We start from the raw sequence: 17,949 nt of genomic DNA on the forward strand, positions 1-17,949 counted from the left end.
AATAACGTAATGTAGTAATACCGTAATGAGTCAATGTAGTAATGAAGTAATATGGTAATGTTGTAATTAGGTAGTGCAGTAATGAGGTAATGTAGTAATGGTGTAATACAGCAATGTAGTAACGAGGTAATAATGTAATGTAGTAATATGGTAATGAGCCAATGTAGTAATGAAGTAATATGATAATGTAGTAATTAGGTAGTTTAGTAATGAGGTAATGTAGCAACAATGCAATACAGTAATGTAGTAATGATGTAGTGTAGTAATTAGGTAATGTAGCAATGACGTAATACAGTAATGTAGGAATGAGGTAATGCATAATGATGTAATTCAGGAATGCAGTAATGGGGTAATGTAGGAATTAGGTAATGTATTAATGAGGTAATTCAGGAATGTAGTAATGATGTAATGTAGAAATTATGCAATGTATTAATGAGGTAATTCAGGAATGTGGCAATGATGTAATGTATAAATGAGGTAATGATGTAGTACAGTAATGATGTTATACAGTAATGCAGTCATGATGTAATTCAGTAATGTGATAATGTAGTTGTGTAGTAATAAGATAATGATGCAATGACATTATGCAGTAATGTAGTAATGATGTAATGAAGGTATGCAATAATGTAGTAATGATGTAGTGTAGTAATGAGGTAATGACATTATGCAGTAATGTAGTAATGCAGTAATGTAGTAATGATGTAGTGTAGTAATGAGGTAATGACATTATGCAGTAATGTAGTAATGAGGTAATGAAGTCATGCAGTAATATAGTAATGAGGTAATGACATTATGCAGTAATGTAGTAATGAGGTAATGAAGCTATGTAGTAATGAAGTCATGCAGTAATGTAGTAATGAAGTCATGCAGTAATGAAGTAATGCAGTAATGTAGTAATGAGGTAATGAAGCTATGCAGTAATGAAGCCATGCAGTAATGTGTGGGTCAGAGGATAAGCAGTGATGTAGTAATGAGGTAATGAAGTCATGCAGTAATGTGTGGGTCAGAGGATAAGCAGTGATACTCCTTGACAGACAGGAACTCCATTGATGTGATTGTTGTTGTTCTACAGAGGACAGCTGTGCTGCGGTCGGACACTTCAACGGCTTACGGCTGCAGAGACATAACTACACAGATACTGTCCTGTGTCCCAAATCACAGCCTATTCCCTATATAACTACACAGATACTGTCCTGTGTCCCAAATGACAGCCTATTCCCTATATAACTACACAGATACTGTCCTGTGTCCCAAATGACAGCCTATTCCCTATATAACTACACAGATACTGTCCTGTGTCCCAAATTACAGCCTATTCCCTATATAACTACACAGATACTGTCCTGTGTCCCAAATGACAGCCTATTCCCTATATAACTACACAGATACTGTCCTGTGTCCCAAATGACAGCCTATTCCCTATATAACTACACAGATACTGTCCTGTGTCCCAAATGACAGCCTATTCCCTATATAACTACACAGATACTGTCCTGTGTCCCAAATGACAGCCTATTCCCTATATAACTACACAGATACTGTCCTGAGTCCCAAATGACAGCCTATTCCCTATATAACTACACAGATACTGTCCTGTGTCCCAAATGACAGCCTATTCCCTATATAACTACACAGATACTGTCCTGTGTCCCAAATGACAGCCTATTCCCTATATAACTACACAGATACTGTCCTGTGTCCCAAATGACAGCATATTCCCTATATAACTACACAGATACTGTCCTGTGTCCCAAATGACAGCCTATTCCCTATATAACTACACAGATACTGTCCTGTGTCCCAAATGACAGCCTATTCCCTATATAACTACACAGATACTGTCCTGTGTCCCAAATGACAGCCTATTCCCTATATAACTACACAGATACTGTCCTGTGTCCCAAATGACAGCCTATTCCCTATATAACTACACAGATACTGTTCTGTGTCCCAAATGACAGCCTATTCCCTATATAACTACACAGATACTGCTCTGTGTCCCAAATGACAGCCTATTCCCTATATAACTACACAGATACTGTCCTGTGTCCTAAATGACAGCCTATTCCCTATATAACTACACAGATACTGTCCTGTGTCCCAAATGACAGCCTATTCCCTATGTAGTGAACTACTTTTGACCAGGGCCCTATGGAGGGTGCCATTTGGGACAAAGGCTGATATCCTCAAACAACCTCTCACCACCGATATGACAAGGAGAGCTGAGGTTCTGCTGTATCAGCTGAGGTAGTGATGGAGCTGAGGTTCTGCTGTATCAGCTGAGGTTCTGCTGTACCAGCTGAGGTAGTGGTGGAGCTGAGGTTCTGCTGTACTGCTGAGGTAGTGATGGAGCTGAGGTTCTGCTGTACCAGCTGAGGTAGTGATGGAGCTGAGGTTCTGCTGTACTGCTGAGGTAGTGATGGAGCTGAGGTTCTGCTGTACCAGCTGAGGTAGTGATGGAGCTGAGGTAGTGATGGAGCTGAGGTAGTGATGGAGCTGAGGTAGTGATGGAGCTGAGGTAGTGGTGTCATGCCTCTCATGCATAACTTCAAAATCACCTCTCTAACCTGAAACACTACTGTCTACACCTCTCTAACCTGAAACACTACTGTCTACACCTCTCTAACCTGAAACACTACTGTCTACACCTCTCTAACCTGAAACACTACTGTCTACACCTCTCTAACCTGAAACACTACTCTGTCTACACCTCTCTAACCTGAAACACTACTGTCTACACCACTCTAACCTGAAACACTACTCTGTCTACACCTCTCTAACCTGAAACACTACTTTCTACACCTCTCTAACCTGAAACACTACTGTATACACCTCTCTAACCTGAAACACTACTCTGTCTACACCTCTCTAACCTGAAACACTACTCTGTCTACACCTCTCTAACCTGAAACACTACTTTCTACACCTCTCTAACCTGAAACACTACTCTGTCGACACCTCTCTAACCTGAAACACTACTTTCTACACCTCTCTAACCTGAAACACTACTGTCTACACCTCTCTAACCTGAAACACTACTGTCTACACCTCTCTAACCTGAAACACTACTCTGTCTACACCTCTCTAACCTGAAACACTACTGTCTACACCTCTCTAACCTGAAACACTACTCTGTCTACACCTCTCTAACCTGAAACACTACTCTGTCTTCACCTCTCTAACCTGAAACACTACTGTCTACACCTCTCTAACCTGAAACACTACTGTCTACACCTCTCTAACCTGAAACACTACTCTGTCTACACCTCTCTAACCTGAAACACTACTGTCTACACCTCTCTAACCTGAAACACTACTGTCTACACCTCTCTAACCTGAAACACTACTCTGTCTACACCTCTCTAACCTGAAACACTACTCTGTCTACACCTCTCTAACCTGAAACACTACTCTGTCTACACCTCTCTAACCTGAAACACTACTCTGTCTACACCTCTCTAACCTGAAACACTACTCTGTCTACACCTCTCTAACCTGAAACACTACTGTCTACACCTCTCTAACCTGAAACACTACTCTGTCTACACCTCTCTAACCTGAAACACTACTGTCTACACCTCTCTAACCTGAAACACTACTCTGTCTACACCTCTCTAACCTGAAACACTACTCTGTCTACACCTCTCTAACCTGAAACACTACTCTGTCTACACCTCTCTAACCTGAAACACTACTCTGTCTACACCTCTCTAACCTGAAACACTACTGTCTACACCTCTCTAACCTGAAACACTACTCTGTCTACACCTCTCTAACCTGAAACACTACTGTCTACACCTCTCTAACCTGAAAAACTACTGTCTACACCTCTCTAACCTGAAACACTACTCTGTATACACCTCTCTAACCTGAAACACTACTCTGTCTACACCTCTCTAACCTGAAACACTACTGTCTACACCTCTCTAACCTGAAACACTACTGTCTACACCTCTCTATCCTGAAACACTACTGTCTACACCTCTCTAACCTGAAACACTACTGTCTACACCTCTCTAACCTGAAACACTACTGTCTACACCTCTCTAACCTGAAACACTACTGTCTACACCTCTCTAACCTGAAACACTACTCTGTCTTCACCTCTCTAACCTGAAACACTACTCTGTCTACACCTCTCTAACCTGAAACACTACTCTGTCTACACCTCTCTAACCTGAAACACTACTCTGTCTACACCTCTCTAACCTGAAACACTACTCTGTCTACACCTCTCTAACCTGAAACACTACTCTGTCTACACCTCTCTAACCTGAAACACTACTGTCTACACCTCTCTAACCTGAAACACTACTCTGTCTACACCTCTCTAACCTAAAACACTACTGTCTACACCTCTCTAACCTGAAACACTACTGTCTACACCTCTCTAACCTGAAACACTACTGTCTACACCTCTCTAACCTGAAACACTACTCTGTATACACCTCTCTAACCTGAAACACTACTCTGTCTACACCTCTCTAACCTGAAACACTACTGTCTACACCTCTCTAACCTGAAACACTACTGTCTACACCTCTCTATCCTGAAACACTACTGTCTACACCTCTCTATCCTGAAACACTACTCTGTCTACACCTCTCTATCCTGAAACACTACTCTGTCTACACCTCTCTATCCTGAAACACTACTGTCTACACCTCTCTATCCTGAAACACTACTCTGTCTACACCTCTCTATCCTGAAACACTACTCTGTCTACACCTCTCTAACCTGAAACACTACTCTGTATACACCTCTCTAACCTGAAACACTACTCTGTCTACACCTCTCTAACCTGAAACACTACTCTGTCTACACCTCTCTAACCTGAAACACTACTGTCTACACCTCTCTAACCTGAAACACTACTGTCTACACCTCTCTAACCTGAAACACTACTGTCTACACCTCTCTAACCTAAAACACTACTGTCTACACCTCTCTAACCTGAAACACTACTGTCTACACCTCTCTAACCTGAAACACTACTGTCTACACCTCTCTAACCTGAAACACTACTGTCTACACCTCTCTAACCTGAAACACTACTCTGTCTACACCTCTCTAACCTGAAACACTACTCTGTCTACACCTCTCTAACCTGAAACACTACTGTCTACACCTCTCTAACCTGAAACACTACTCTGTCTACACCTCTCTAACCTGAAACACTACTGTCTACACCTCTCTAACCTGAAACACTACTGTCTACACCTCTCTAACCTGAAACACTACTGTCTACACCTCTCTAACCTGAAACACTACTGTCTACACCTCTCTAACCTGAAACACTACTGTCTACACCTCTCTAACCTGAAACACTACTGTCTACACCTCTCTAACCTGAAACACTACTGTCTACACCTCTCTAACCTGAAACACTACTCTGTCTACACCTCTCTAACCTGAAACACTACTGTCTACACCTCTCTAACCTGAAACACTACTGTCTACACCTCTCTAACCTGAAACACTACTCTGTCTACACCACTCTAACCTGAAACACTACTCTGTCTTCACCTCTCTAACCTGAAACACTACTCTGTCTACACCTCTCTAACCTGAAACACTACTGTCTACACCTCTCTAACCTGAAACACTACTGTCTACACCTCTCTAACCTGAAACACTACTCTGTCTACACCTCTCTAACCTGAAACACTACTGTCTACACCTCTCTAACCTGAAACACTACTGTCTACACCTCTCTAACCTGAAACACTACTCTGTCTACACCTCTCTAACCTGAAACACTACTGTCTACACCTCTCTAACCTGAAACACTACTCTGTCTACACCTCTCTAACCTGAAACACTACTGTCTACACCTCTCTAACCTGAAACACTACTGTCTACACCTCTCTAACCTGAAACACTACTGTCTACACCTCTCTAACCTGAAACACTACTGTCTACACCTCTCTAACCTGAAACACTACTCTGTCTACACCTCTCTAACCTGAAACACTACTGTCTACACCTCTCTAACCTGAAACACTACTGTCTACACCTCTCTAACCTGAAACACTACTCTGTCTACACCTCTCTAACCTGAAAACTACTCCTCTGTATATGCCCACCTCTCCAACCAAATGAATGACCTGTTTGGTGATGCCAGCTTAGAGAATGTATTATTTCACAGAGGAGAACTCAGTGGGTTTTAGTTGTGCGGTCGAAGACAAATAAGGTTCCTTGATTTCATGGTGTTTGAGGGATGGTGGCACATTCCCTCACTCTCTCTGGTCATTAACTCTTCATGTCGTCATTTTTGTTTTAGTCTCCTATTTCAACCCAGTGGTTCCTCCGTCAGGATTAACCCAAACCACAAGACATCTCTCTTCAGAGCCCTTTACAGCAGATTGTTGGAGTTTCAGTCCAATCAAACGCTTATTTTACATCAGCTTTTTCATCTGGACCCTGAGAAAACAGAGTCCTGGACTTTGTCTCTCTCTCTCTGTCTATCTCCCTCTTTCTCTCTTCCTGTCTCTCTTTCTGTGTCTCTCTGGTTCTCTCTCTCTCTCTCTCTGTCTCTCTCTCTCTCTCTGTGTCTCTCTTGCTCTCTCTCTCTCTCTCTCTCTCGCTCTCTCTCTGTCTCTAGGGCTCAATCAGTCTTTCTCCTCTCCAGTATGATCACAACCTCTCCTCTCAATTCCACACCTCTCCTAATGAATAACATTGGGGGGCACTCCACACTCTCTCTCTCTCTCTCTCTGTCTCTCTCTGTGTCTCTCTCTGTGTCTCTCTTGCTCTGTGTCTCTCTCTCTCTCGCTCTCTCTCTGTCTCTGTCTCTAGGGCTCAATCAGTCTTTCTCCTCTCCAGTTTGATCACAACCTCTCCTCTCAATTCCACACCTCTCCTAATGAATAACATTGATCTAGTCGTATCGGTGCTTCCCCTTGTATAGAGGTAACTGAAGTCAAACCACCAGGAAATGTTGCAGCCACACCACTACACAAGCAGAGTCACGAGGAGAGGCAGCACATGGTGAACTGTGAGTAGACAGAGGTTCTGTAGTGCCCCCGGGGGGGTGGGGGGGGCAGCTTGTCTCAACACAGTAGTAGTAAACTAACTCTCATCATGTCGAGTGGCCCCCCGGGGGCCTGACTCCTAGCGCTGTGTGTGGCTTGACCTTCCGTGAGACCCCCCCCCCCCCCCCAACCCCGGTCTCCTCTTAGTCCTCCCGCACGCCCCTGTGTCCCCACACACCCGCCTGCCACCGGGCCGCTTGGATAAACAGCCTGTAAACACAGGGAGTGTGAGTGGCTGTGTGTATGGGTGAGTGTTCCTGTGTATAGTCTCTGTATATGAACACAGGGAGAGAGTAGTGGGATGTGCGTATACAGTGGTCAGATTAAAGGGCTTGTTCCCCGTTCCCACACTGGTAGCCACTCCACACTAACCTCAGCTGGGTGGGGGGGGGGGGCACTCCACACTAACCTCAGCTGGGGGGGGGGCACTCTACACTAACCTCAGCTGGGTGGGGGGGGGGCACTCCACACTAACCTCAGCTGGGGGGGGGGCACTCTACACTAACCTCAGCTGGGTGGGGGGGGGGGCACTCCACACTAACCTCAGCTGGAGGGGGGGGCACTCCACACTAACCTCAGCTGGAGGGGGGGGGGGCACTCCACACTAACCTCAGCTGGGGGGGGGGGGCACTCCACACTAACCTCAGCTGGAGGGTGGGGCACTCCACACTAACCTCAGCTGGGGGGGGGCACTCCACACTAACCTCAGCTGGGGGGGGGGGGGGCACTCCACACTAACCTCAGCTGGAGGGGGGGGGCACTCCACACTAACCTCAGCTGGAGGGGGGGGGCACTCCACACTAACCTCAGCTGGGGGGGGGGCACTCCACACTAACCTCAGCTGGAGGGGGGGGCACTCCACACTAACCTCAGCTGGAGGGGGGGGTGCACTCCACACTAACCTCAGCTGGAGGGGGGGGGCACTCCACACTAACCTCAGCTGGAGGGTGGGGCACTCCACACTAACCTCAGCTGGGGGGGGGCACTCCACACTAACCTCAGCTGGGGGGGGGGGGGGGGCACTCCACACTAACCTCAGCTGGAGGGGGGGGGGCACTCCACACTAACCTCAGCTGGAGGGGGGGGGCACTCCACACTAACCTCAGCTGGGGGGGGGGGGGGGGGCACTCCACACTAACCTCAGCTGGAGGGTGGGGCACTCCACACTAACCTCAGCTGGGGGGGGCACTCCACACTAACCTCAGCTGGGGGGGGGCACTCCACACTAACCTCAGCTGGAGGGGGGGGTGCACTCCACACTAACCTCAGCTGGAGGGGGGGGGGGGCACTCCACACTAACCTCAGCTGGAGGGTGGGGCACTCCACACTAACCTCAGCTGGGGGGGGCACTCCACACTAACCTCAGCTGGGGGGGGGGCACTCCACACTAACCTCAGCTGGAGGGGGGGGGCACTCCACACTAACCTCAGCTGGGGGGGGGGCACTCCACACTAACCTCAGCTCGGGGGGGGGGCACTCCACACTAACCTCAGCTGGAGGGGGGGGGGGCACTCCACACTAACCTCAGCTGGGGGGGGGCACTCCACACTAACCTCAGCTCGGGGGGGGGGCACTCCACACTAACCTCAGCTCGGGGGGGGGCACTCCACACTAACCTCAGCTGGAGGGGGGGGGGGGGCACTCCACACTAACCTCAGCTGGGCTCCTCTCTCTGTCTGGCTGGATATGATGGGTCAGGATGTGGGTGGGGGGGGGGGGCTTTCTCTACATGGCTAGATATGATGGGTCAGGACGTGGGTGAGGGGGGGGGAGTAGCTTTCTCTCTACCTATTGAGCCCCCACCTCCAGTACAAAACGTTTCTGAGGGACCATTTCATAGATGCAGAGATGAGGTCATTTATTTTACTGATGTGATACCTTAGTTCAGACTGTCATTATTACTGATGTGATACCTCAGTTCAGACTGTCATTATTACTGATGTGATACCTCAGTTCAGACTGTCATTATTACTGATGTGATACCTCAGTTCAGACTGTCATTATTACTGATGTGATACCTCAGTTCAGACTGTCATTATTACTGATGTGATACCTCAGTTCAGACTGTCATTATTACTGATGTGATACCTCAGTTCAGACTGTCATTATTACTGATGTGATACCTCAGTTCAGACTGTCATTATTACTGATGTGATACCTCAGTTCAGACTGTCATTATTACTGATGTGATACCTCAGTTCAGACTGTCATTATTACTGATGTGATACCTCAGTTCAGACTGTCATTATTACTGATGTGATACCTCAGTTCAGACTGTCATTATTACTGATGTGATACCTCAGTTCAGACTGTCATTATTACTGATGTGATACCTCAGTTCAGACTGTCATTATTACTGATGTGATACCTCAGTTCAGACTGTCATTATTACTGATGTGATACCTCAGTTCAGACTGTCATTATTACTGATGTGATACCTCAGTTCAGACTGTCATTATTACTGATGTGATACCTCAGTTCAGACTGTCATTATTACTGATGTGATACCTCAGTTCAGACTGTCATTATTACTGATGTGATACCTCAGTTCAGACTGTCATTATTACTGATGTGATACCTCAGTTCAGACTGTCATTATTACTGATGTGATACCTCAGTTCAGACTGTCATTATTACTGATGTGATACCTCATTTCAGACTGTCATTATTACTGATGTGATACCTCAGTTCAGACTGTCATTATTACTGATGTGATACCTCAGTTCAGACTGTCATTATTACTGATGTGATACCTCAGTTCAGACTGTCATTATTACTGATGTGATACCTCAGTTCAGACTGTCATTATTACTGATGTGATACCTCAGTTCAGACTGTCATTATTACTGATGTGATACCTCAGTTCAGACTGTCATTATTACTGATGTGATACCTCAGTTCAGACTGTCATTATTACTGATGTGATACCTCAGTTCAGACTGTCATTATTACTGATGTGATACCTCAGTTCAGACTGTCATTATTACTGATGTGATACCTCAGTTCAGACTGTCATTATTACTGATGTGATACCTCAGTTCAGACTGTCATTATTACTGATGTGATACCTCAGTTCAGACTGTCATTATTACTGATGTGATACCTCAGTTCAGACTGTCATTATTACTGATGTGATACCTCAGTTCAGACTGTCATTATTACTGATGTGATACCTCAGTTCAGACTGTCATTATTACTGATGTGATACCTCAGTTCAGACTGTCATTATCACTGATGTGATACCTCAGTTCAGACTGTCATTATTACTGATGTGATACCTCAGTTCAGACTGTCATTATTACTGATGTGATACCTCAGTTCAGACTGTCATTATTACTGATGTGATACCTCAGTTCAGACTGTCATTATTACTGATGTGATACCTCAGTTCAGACTGTCATTATTACTGATGTGATACCTCAGTTCAGACTGTCATTATTACTGATGTGATACCTCAGTTCAGACTGTAATTATTACTGATGTGATATCTCAGTTCAGACTGTCATTATTACTGATAGCTGTGATACCTTAGACAGTTCAGACTGTCATTATTACTGATAGCTGTGATACCTCAGTTCAGACTGTCATTATTACTGATAGCTGTGATACCTTAGACAGTTCAGACTGTCATTATTACTGATAGCTGTGATACCTCAGACAGTTCAGACTGTCATTATTACTGATAGCTGTGATATCTTAGACAGTTCAGACTGTCATTATTACTGATAGATGTGATACCTCAGTTCAGACTGTCATTATTACTGATAGCTGTGATACCTTAGACAGTTCAGACTGTCATTATTACTGATAGCTGTGATATCTTAGACAGTTCAGACTGTCATTATTACTGATAGCTGTGATATCTTAGACAGTTCAGACTGTCATTATTACTGATAGCTGTGATACCTCAGTTCAGACTGTCATTATTACTGGTAGCTGTGATATCTTAGACAGTTCAGACTGTACTTATTACTGATAGCTGTGATATCTTAAACAGTTCAGACTGTACTTATTACTGATAGCTGTGATATCTTAGTTCAGACTGTAATTATTACTGATAGCTGTGATACCTCAGACAGTTCAGACTGTACTTATTACTGATAGCTGTGATATCTTAAACAGTTCAGACTGTACTTATTACTGATAGCTGTGATATCTTAGTTCAGACTGTAATTATTACTGATAGCTGTGAAATCTTAGACAGTTCAGACTGTAATTATTACTGATAGCTGTGATATCTTAGTTCAGACTGTAATTATTACTGATAGCTGTGATACCTCAGACAGTTCAGACTGTAATTATTACTGATAGCTGTGATATCTTAGACAGTTCAGTCTGTACTTATTACTGATAGCTGTGATACCTTAGACAGTTCAGACGGTCATTATTACTGATGTGATATCTTAGACAGTTCAGACTGTAATTATAGGGTGGCCTATGGACCCTGGTCATAGGGGGGTTTATGGGCACTGGTCATAGGGGGCTTATGGGCCCTGGTCATAGGGTGGCCTATGGACCCTGGTCATAGGGGGGCTTATGGGCCCTGGTCATAGGGGGGCCTATGGACCCTGGTCATAGGGTGGCCTATGGACCCTGGTCATAGGGGGGCCTATGGGCCCTGGTCATAGGGGGGCCTATGGGCCCTGGTCATAGGGGGGCTTATGGGCCCTCTTCATAGGGGGGCCTATGGGCCCTGGTCATAGGGGGGCCTATGGGCCCTGGTCATAGGGGGGCCTACATAGGGAATAGAGTGGTATATAAGACCCGGTCCTGTTCTCCTCCAACGGCTCATCACCTCTCTGGTTCTTTCCCTAAAATGGTGTGAATCATTCACAAGAGGTGGCAGATTTCTGATTTTGTGGGTCGAGTCAAAACCATTTCTGACCCAGAAGTTTAACATTTCAAGGGAGCCTTTCTTTAGTTGTTTTTGGATGACATTGGGATTACATCACGCCAACCAACTATGGCTCCTTCCCAAATGGCACCCTATTCCCTATAGGGGCCCTGGTCAAAAGTAGTGCACTACGTAGGGAATAGGGTGCCACTTCAGACGGATGGTTCAGTTGTGTAACATAATTAATAATCCATGTTCTACTCCACTTGGGATTTGAACCGGTGACCCTCTGGTTGTAAGGTCTACTGCCTCCTCCTCAGTGACCCTGAGTTGTTCCCGTAGTTAAACATCCTCTCCTGCCTCCTCCTCAGTGACCCTGAGTTGTTCCTGTAGTTAAACCTCCTCCTAGGTGACCCTGAGTTGTTCCTGTAGTAAAACCTCCTCTCCTGCCTCCTCCTCAGTGACCCTGAGTTGTTCCCGTAGTTAAACCTCCTCCTCAGTGACCCTGAGTTGTTCCTGTAGTTATACCTCCTCCTCAGTGACCCTGAGTTGTTCCTGTAGTTAAACCTCCTCCTCAGTGACCCTGAGTTGTTCCCGTAGTTAAACCTCCTCCTCAGTGACCCTGAGTTGTTCCTGTAATTATACCTCCTCCTCAGTGACCCTGAGTTGTTCCTGTAGTTAAACCTCCTCCTCAGTGACCCTGAGTTGTTCCCGTAGTTAAACCTCCTCCTCAGTGACCCTGAGTTGTTCCTGTAGTTATACCTCCTCCTCAGTGACCCTGAGTTGTTCCCGTAGTTAAACCTCCTCCTCAGTGACCCTGAGTTGTTCCTGTAGTTATACCTCCTCCTCAGTGACCCTGAGTTGTTCCTGTAGTTAAACCTCCTCCTCAGTGACCCTGAGTTGTTCCTGTAGTTAAACCTCCTCCTCAGTGACTCTGAGTTGTTCCCGTAGTTAAACCTCCTCCTCAGTGACCCTGAGTTGTTCCTGTAGTTAAACCTCCTCCTCAGTGACCCTGAGTTGTTCCTGTAGTTAAACCTCTTCCTCAGTGACCCTGAGTTGTTCCTGTAGTTAAACCTCCTCCTCAGTGACCCTGAGTTGTTCCTGTAGTTAAACCTCCTCCTCAGTGACCCTGAGTTGTTCCTGTAGTTAAACCTCCTCCTCAGTGACCCTGAGTTGTTCCTGTAGTTAAACCTCCTCCTCAGTGACCCTGAGTTGTTCCCGTAGTTAACCGTCTGGTTGTTTTTCATGTCGTATAAATCCAGGGAGAGATAGTGTCCCTAGAAGTCAGCTGTGTTGTCTGGTAACGGATGATTACAGGGAGAGAGATAAAAGCACTGAGCTTCTAGTACTTCAAAGACAAGTCTCCTCTCCCTCCTCAATCTTCATCCTCCCACCCCTCCTCCTCCTCCTCTCTCCATCTTCCCTCCTCCAGACGCCCCCCCTCCACACACACACACACACACACACACACACACACACACACACACACACACACACACACACCCGATGACAGTGAGATGTGAATGACGGTAGCTAGCGAGGTAAGTGGTGTTTGTGAGTGTGTTTGTCGGTGTTAAAGCATCGGTCTGAAGGTTAAACACTTCCTGGTTCAGACTGTATCGTTGCCGTGTTGAGAAGGTAGAACTGTTTTAGTGAGTGAGGTCCTGGAGCAGAGAGATACACCCACCCTGTCTTCTTCTGTTGTCCTGGAGCAGAGAGATACACCCACCCTGTCTTCTTCTGTTGTCCTGGAGCAGGGAGAGATACACCCACCCTGTCTTCTTCTGTTGTCCTGGAGCAGAGAGATACACCCACCCTGTCTTCTTCTGTTGTCCTGGAGCAGAGAAAGATACACCCACCCTGTCTTCTTCTGTTGTCCTGGAGCAGAGAGATACACCCACCCTGTCTTCTTCTGTTGTCCTGGAGCAGAGAGAGATACACCCACCCTGTCTTCTTCTGTTGTCCTGGAGCAGAGAGAGATACACCCACCCTGTCTTATTCTGTTGTCCTGGAGCAGAGAGAGATACACCCACCCTGTCTTTTTCTGTTGTCGATATTAAGAGGAGTGTGATCAACATGGCGTCACTCAGCGTTCACTAATAACAGGCTGAGATACGAGAGGATGTTTCTCTGAAGTCTTCCTGCTCACACTGACCTTGATTTATAAAGACTGGTTATCAGTCACCTGGGCTCGTGACATTTCCAGCTAGTATGTTTAAAACATCACAGAGCGTTGCTTCCGTGTTCTCATCGCAACACAGTGACTTGTGTCATCGGTTAGACCTGTAGGGACAGGGTGTCTCAGTCACCCTGTCTTGTCTCGGTCACCCTGTCTTGTCTCGGTCACCCTGTCTTGTCTCGGGCACCCTGTCTTGTCTCAGTCACCCTGTCTTGTCTCGGTCACCCTGTCTTGTCTCAGTCACCCTGTCTTCAATGTGGAGGCTATATACAGGGGGTACCGGTACAGAGTCAATGTGGAGGCTATATACAGGGGGTACCGGTACAGAGTCAATGTGGAGGCTATATACAGGGGGTACCGGTACAGAGTCAATGTGGAGGCTATATACAGGGGGTACCGGTACAGAGTCAATGTGGAGGCTATATACAGGGTGTTACGGTACAGAGTCAATGTGGAGGCTATATACAGGGGGTACCAGTACAGAGTCAATGTGGAGGCTATATACAGGGGGTACCAGTACAGAGTCAATGTGGAGGCTATATACAGGGGGTACCGGTACAGAGTCAATGTGGAGGCTATATATAGGGGGTACTGGTACAGAGTCAATGTGGAGACTATATACAGGGGTTACCGGTACAGAGTCAATGTGGAGGCTATATACAGGGTGTTACGGTACAGAGTCAATGTGGAGGCTATATACAGGGGGTACTGGTACAGAGTCAATGTGGAGGCTATATACAGGGTATTACGGTACAGAGTCAATGTGGAGGCTATATACAGGGGGTACCGGTACAGAGTCAATGTGGAGGCTATATACAGGGTATTACGGTACAGAGTCAATGTGGAGGCTATATACAGGGTATTACGGTACAGAGTCAATGTGGAGGGGTTCTGGTTTGTCCTGGACTACTTTTCAGATTTGAATCAAACAGACAATCATAATATCAGCCAACAATATAAAATTCCCAGTTCATGTTTACAAAACCAAGTTTCTAAAGAGGGTTTTTTAAAAACCCGGTTCTGTCTGAGTCACGGTGTTACGACGTACGGTAAGGCATTGTAGTCAGAATGGATGGATGCAGTTCAATTCCTGATCAATATATAATTCACCAAAACATTTCTCATGGTCGTCTCAAAGACAGAGATGTTGTAAATCCCAGCTGGCCTGATACGTTGTTTGTTGCCTCCAGCCTTTAGGGACACACTGTTTTCACTTTCAATGACTCAATATTTTCATTTTTTATTTATTACGAAAACAGACCACTGTGGTCGGGAATGTCAATACAATCCAACGAGCCAGGGAAATGATCACAAGTCAGTCATAACCTCAGCTAATAGGGCTCAAGGCCCGCGGGTCGAATAGGACACACAAACGACTATAAATGAGTCATCAACTTTATTAAATCACAGCCTGGTGTGCTCACGCTGGTGAATTCAACTTCAATGTCTCTGCTTTCGTGTGTCCCGATGACAGCTCGCAGTGGAGGGAGGGAGGGAGGGAGGGGGGAGGGATGGGGGGGGGGGGGTACACGTGCCAAAGTCCGAGCTGGGCTACTAAAATGTTGCAGTCTGGCATGGGTTTTTTAAAGCTTGACAATGAATAACTCCAAAAACAACACAGCCTGCAACACAACACCATGCAGGTCTTTTACAGCAACATTTAGGCAGTAAACGTTGCTGGCTACTCTACTGTAGAGACCATACAGTAAGACTGGCTACTCTACTGTAGAGACCATACAGTAAGACTGGCTACTCTACTGTAGATACCATACAGTAAGACTGGCTACTCTACTGTAGATACCATACAGTAAGACTGGCTACTCTACTGTAGATACCATACAGTAAGACTGGCTACTCTACTATAATACACCATACAGTAAGACTGGCTACTCTACTATAATACACCATACAGTAAGACTGGCTACTCTACTGTAGATACCATACAGTAAGACTGGCTACTCTACTGTAGATACCATACAGTAAGACTGGCTACTCTACTATAATACACCATACAGTAAGACTGGCTACTCTACTGTAGTACACCATACAGTAAGGCTGGCTACTCTACTATAATACACCATCTATGTTAATGTTGAGTCACTCTAGGGGACTGATCTATGTTAATGTTGAGTAACTCTAGGGGAACTGTAGGGGACTGATCTATGTTATTGTTGAGTAACTCTAGGGGACTGATCTATGTTAATGTTGAGTAACTCTAGGGGACTGATCTATGTTAATGTTGAGTAACTATAGGGGAACTGGTTGAATAACAGAGTCCATAGATAACAGTCACCAGGCCACCAGATGGTGAGGAGCTCTAGGGGAACTGGTTGAATAACAGAGTCCATAGATAACAGTCACCAGGCCACCAGATGTTGAGTAACTCTAGGGGAACTGGTTGAATAACAGAGTCCATAGATAACAGTCACCAGGCCACCAGATGTTGAGTAACTCTAGGGGAACTGGTTGAATAACAGAGTCCATAGATAACAGTCACCAGGCCACCAGATGGTGAGGAGCTCTAGGGGAACTGGTTGAATAACAGAGTCCATAGATAACAGTCACCAGGCCACCAGATGTTGAGTAACTCTAGGGGAACTGGTTGAATAACAGAGTCCATAGATAACAGTCACCAGGCCACCAGATGTTGAGTAACTCTAGGGGAACTGGTTGAATAACAGAGTCCATAGATAACAGTCACCAGGCCACCAGATGGTGAGGAGCTCCAGAGATGGATGTTCCTGAACCCCCTTTACTATGAGGAGGAGACAGAGAAGATGAGGCCACACTCTCACTGTCCTCTCTTTCTCACTGTCCTCTCTCTCTCACTGTCCTCTCTCGCTCTCTCTCTCTGTCCTCTCTCTCTCGCTCTCACTGTCCCCTCTCTCTCTCTCGCTCTCACTGTCCTCTCTCTCTCAAACTGTCCCCTTCCTCTCACGTCTCTCACTCGCTCTCTCTCTCTCACGTGCGTTCTCCTCTCTCTCTCTCTCTCTCTCTCTTTATCTCCTCTCTCTCCTCTATCCTCTCTCTCTCTCTCCACTCCCCTCCCTCTCTCTCCTCTCTCTCTCATCTCTCTCCTATCTCTTTCTCCTCTCACTCTCTCTCCCCTCACTCTCTCTCCTTTCTCCTCTCCTTTCTCCTCTCCTCTCTCCTCTCTCTCTCTCCACTCCCCTCCCTCTCTCTCATCTCTCTTTCTCCTCTCACTCTCTCCCTCTCACTCTCTCTCCTGTCTCCTCTCTCTCTCTCCTCTCTCTCCCCTCTCTCCACTCCCCTCTCTCCTCTCTCTCTCCTCTCGCTCTCCCCTTTCTCTCTCCTCTCCTCTCCCCTCTCTCTCTCTCGCTCTCTCCTCTCTCTCCTCTCCTCTCTCTCTCTTCTCCCCTCTCTCCTCTCTCTCCCGTATACCTTGGTCCCTGAGTCACACATCCGATACAGGTACATCACAAATCATGTTGATTAGGAGAATGACATCTCAAAGCCCTTTTAGTTTCCTTCTCTCATTTGTCCCTCTCAGGCCCCTGTAGTCTGATAGTGATTGGTGATTGAGAGAAAAGGGGTTCCTGTAGGGTAGAGCTGTACTACATCACACTGGTTACTGTTAATTCACTGTAAGGTTGCAAAATTCTTGTGACTTGCCCAAAATTCCCTGGTTGGAAGATTCCCAGAATCAGAAGAGAAATAAGCAGGAAATCTGTGAATATTCCAACTGGGATTTCTGGAAAGCCTGGGAATTAACTCTAGCTCATTGGGAAAATATGTGACTGTACTGAATCTCAAACGGAGCACTGGATCATTCCATATGCCCGTTCACGAGTCAATCTCAAACTGAGCACTGGATCATTCCATATGCCCGTTCACGAGTCAATCTCAAACGCCAGGTGTCGAGTCATCGAGGGCTCCACTGC

The 17,949-nt window shown here is 46.0% G+C and overlaps 1 protein-coding gene across 1 annotated transcript in view; it reads left to right on the plus strand.

The window, feature by feature from the left end:
• LOC149984267 (intermembrane lipid transfer protein VPS13B-like) overlaps nucleotides 1–17,949 on the plus strand; it is a 721,339-nt gene that overhangs the window by 302,125 nt on the left and 401,265 nt on the right.

The sequence above is a fragment of the Oncorhynchus mykiss genome, chromosome 3 (genome assembly GCF_057628025.1).
Source record: "Oncorhynchus mykiss isolate SJ-2025 chromosome 3, ASM5762802v1, whole genome shotgun sequence".
Taxonomy (NCBI): Eukaryota; Metazoa; Chordata; class Actinopteri; order Salmoniformes; family Salmonidae; genus Oncorhynchus; species Oncorhynchus mykiss.